Below are 4,173 nucleotides of genomic sequence, written 5' to 3' on the forward strand. Positions count from 1 at the left end.
CGCCATCCGCTAAGGCGCTAATGCTGGCGTTAGGCGCTAACCAAGTTTTTGACGCGTTTTCTAAAATCAGATAGAAATTAACCGTACAGGAAGATAAAATCGTATTTTCCTCAAAAACACTCTTTTATTCTGATTAAAACTCTAAAAAGTCAACAAAAGTCAATTTATCAATGCTAATTGAATTAGGAATGAAAAGATTCTTCTAGAAGAATCTAGAAAACTAAAACCATTCCTAATTGCATTAGGAATTATAAATCCATATTAGGCCCTCCACTAGATCATTGGGCCGCATATAAGGTTCAAATCGGGCCCACTTTAGTAATTTGGCTATAACTTCCTCATTATTCATTGGAATTGGGCTTATAATATATCGTCGGAAAGCTCTTTTCAAGCTCTATCCAACTACACTATTAACGGACCCATATCATGGACAAACCATACTGGATTGGCTGTTTTCTTAAAATAGATTTTCAAAAACAGAGAAAAAAGAAAAGAAATTAATACTATCCGCAACACTAGACTTTCCGCACTTTCACTTCATTCGATTATGATTCGACGTAAAAGGTACTCATCACCGGGTTTGGTTTTGAGGAGACACAAATGGGTGTCTACACTACCATCTTTTAATTTCAACTTCAACGTCTCCAAGACCTAAAGGTGTTGCCATATATGAGCAGCGCAGTCATATATTGGCTACTAACTGCTCATGAGAGCTTGACCTGCACAGAATATTTTTACAAAAAGGAATAAATTAAATGAACAATAGAGCTTTTCACATCACAAAATGAAATCCATAGCAATTAGCATTAAAAATATACATATTACCAAAAGGCATAGTGTGCAAAAGACCTCTGGAATAGGCTAACATACAATAACAAATCAGCATTATAGTTAGGAAGTATTGCTGAGAAATCAAAAGACCCATCATCAACTCAATTACTTTTATCAATAAAATAAGATAAAAAATTATTTTAAAAAAGTGTCAATTACCTTTCCTCCTGACTTCGTCATTAGCTTAGTTTAGTTGCTTAAGCAAATATTCAACCCAAATATCTCGTGTCTCATCAATTTGTTCTGATGAATAAGCTTCTTGAGTAAAGAACTGCAATACAAATAGCAAAAGTAAAGCTCATAACTGAATTTGAAATTGAATTTTTCTAATGTAGTGTCATATCTCAGTTGAAAATTGAATATGTGAACTAAAGGTCATAACTGAATTTCAGAACCAAAACAAAATTGAATCTCGGAACTTATTTTCATTTCCGAATTTCAGAACTAAATTAAGAGCTGAATTTAGGTCTGAATTTCAAGACTGATTTCAGGTAAGGGCAAGGCAGGGAAGGGAGTGTGCAGGGTAGGGGAGTGTGCGTAGGGGGTGTGGGTGCAGCACATGATTAACCTTAAGGTCAACTACTTGAGAGATTTAAAGCCTCAAGCTATTATTATCCCCCATTAGTGTAATGAACTGAATCAGACCGCCTATTTTGCCTATTTTACACACATATCACAGACAAAAGCAGCAGCAACATGAAGGTACAAACACCCCTTGCAACCCACAAGACACACAACAGCAACAACTGTGATGGACTCTAGTCAACCGACTATATCAATTACAATCTGCCGTCTTCTTCCTATTTTCTTGTAGTAGAGAATCATTCAGAGGCTCTATCATTAAGCTTAATGAGTGCAAATTAATTACATTATTGTTGAGTGCAACCCGAGTACATAACAACTTGCTAGGACATCAAGACATTATATTAGGACACATGACACTGAAATCTGATACAGACTAATTTTTTCAGAGCTTAGCTTCCTCGTGTTGGTTCTGATGCACAAGTTAACCCACTCATGAAATACCATCATACATCTAACAGCACATAAACAAATCAAACCACGCCATTAAAAAAAAAGGGGGTGAAAACCAGAAAGTAACCACTGCCAGTCTATTCAGCCAAATGTGAAGGATTAACAGCCAAAAGGGAACTGATATGGACAGAAAATATCAGATCCTATACTCTTGACTCTACCCGTGATATTGCAGTGGGAGTGGACATTAACTTATCATCATAAAAATAAACAAGATTCAATTCTAAAAAAACTCAAGTGAATTGTCAATTATCGAGGAGGCTAGGAAGAGGCTACAAAAGGAAGCTGCTACAGCATAATTTATGTAATGCTACTGAGGATAGTTTCTCTTAGAAGTTAGACAACTTTACATAGTTTCCCTAAGGTGAATGCCCCCCTTTTTAATCCTATGTCAGTACAATTTTGGCTTTAAAACTTGCTGTGATAGATGCTCTTTGTTCTTATTGGAGATGAACATAACTGTAGCTTGAATCTTCTTGTTTATTGCAAGGTTTTGATTTCTTTGCAGAAGGATTTTGATATTTAGAAGCGTTTGTTATTTGAGTTTGCTGCATTGCAAAGATCAAGGATTTTTAACTGTCATTTTCTGGTTTCATTTCATGTAAAACCGTCAATGCCCCAAACTTCTGTAGTTTTATTTGACAACCTATGACAGTTGAGTTCCATTTGTGTTTTAGCCATATACCAAACTTTGGAGTTAACCAACTTTGTTTACAAATTCAAAAGCATGCAACCCAATTTTGTTTAATAGAATTCCAAAGCTTGAAACTTTGTTGTGTTGCTACTGTTGGTCACAAGTACATATGGCTATCAAAATCTTTCCTGTGCATTTTTAATCACATAAAGTAAAATAAAATAACACAATTTGGAAATCCTAACCAACATTAAAGATGTCATACAATCTAAAATAATGAAAAATTTAAAGAGAAATTCAAACAACATACCTAATGTAAAAAAAAAAAACAAAAAAAAAAAAAAAACAAAATTACTACAAATAACTTTATACTTGAACCCTTAAAGCCCCAACGAAACCCACGATTCCCATTAATTCTGAAATTTTAATTTAAGTTTCTTGAATTAGTTTTTGCTGATAAAAACCCAACATTGTAAGAATAAGAGCAGATGATAGACAAGAATTCTGTAATTCATGACTAAATTCTTAGGAAAAAAAATGACAAATTTGCATTTACCACAAACAAATTATTGCACTCCATTTTTTTTCCTGACAGAACAGAAAGACTAATGTTACTTGCTTAATTGTTATTCATTAAAATTGCTAAAATTTTCCTATTCATAAATATATAACATGAAAATTGACCCAAGTATACAAGTAGTTTACATATAATTATCAGAATCATTCAATTTTAAAATATACAAGTAGTTTACAAATAATTTAAATCAAAAATTGTTTCAGGAAAAAAAAAAAAAAAAAAAAAAAAAAAAAAAAAAAAAAAAAAAAAAAAAAAAATCAAACACAGAACATTAAACATCATACAACCCAGAAACTAAAACCATAAAACCCCAGAAAATCAAACGACCAACGCTCACTTCATTTGAAATTTCAAGCAGAAAACTGAATAGAATTACAACTTTTAATAAGAAATCTAATATTATTCTCATTTAACAAAGCATACATGCATCAATTAAGCCAAAATTTTAACCTTTAACTTTGCGGTGGATGAAAGTTGGGGTATGGTGGAGCTGTGGAGGTGGGGAAATCCGACTACACGTGGAGGAGCTGCTCGTTCTTTGCGACACTATACTGGAGGAGCTGCTTGTTCTTTGCTCGTGAGAAATCCGACTGATGACGGCTGTCCACTATACTGGCCACAGCTAACAAAAACAACTTCGGGACTTTGGAATTTGGGAGATGAAATCCAACAGATTGAAGTTGGAATTCGGCTGTCCACTAGCCCAGAATTGAAGTTTCAACAATCAAAAATTGAAGAGGGTTAATTGAAGAAAGGGTTTATTTTGGGTGGGGATTTGGGAGGGAATGGAAAATAAGAGGCAGCATGCAAAACAAAAAAAATGGAACTCCGTAGAAATTGATCTCACTCATTTTTTTTACTCGGTTTTTTTTTCTTTATATGAATGAGACCTATTGTACCTAACAACAGGTCTCTTACCTAAGACATCCGTTGTACCTCGCAACGGGTCTTTTATATTAATTTTTATTTAAAACCACAAAAATATAATGTTGGCGCCTACTTTTATTGACCCATTATGTATAATGTAGGGTCTCTTATATAAAATAGACATGTTAAATTGTACAATGAGTCTCTTAAAAGGGGTCCCTTTGCCACT

General features: G+C 33.8%; 1 long non-coding RNA gene across 2 annotated transcripts; it reads right to left on the reverse strand.

The window, feature by feature from the left end:
- Positions 1 to 466: 466 nt before the first annotated feature.
- On the reverse strand, positions 467 to 3,912 carry LOC145585852 (uncharacterized). Of its 2 annotated transcripts, none has more exons than XR_014100741.1 (3): positions 3,528 to 3,912; positions 991 to 1,102; positions 467 to 719 (listed from the first exon to the last, which is right to left on the reverse strand). It is a non-coding gene; the product is annotated as an uncharacterized LOC145585852 (long non-coding RNA). The 2 variants fall into 2 exon arrangements; XR_014100743.1 differs by lacking the exon at positions 467 to 719 and adding an exon at positions 724 to 861.
- Between the last annotated feature and the right edge of the window lie 261 nt (positions 3,913 to 4,173).

This window comes from Chenopodium album, chromosome 2 (assembly GCF_948465745.1).
Source record: "Chenopodium album chromosome 2, dcCheAlbu1.1, whole genome shotgun sequence".
NCBI lineage: Eukaryota > Viridiplantae > Streptophyta > Magnoliopsida > Caryophyllales > Amaranthaceae > Chenopodium > Chenopodium album.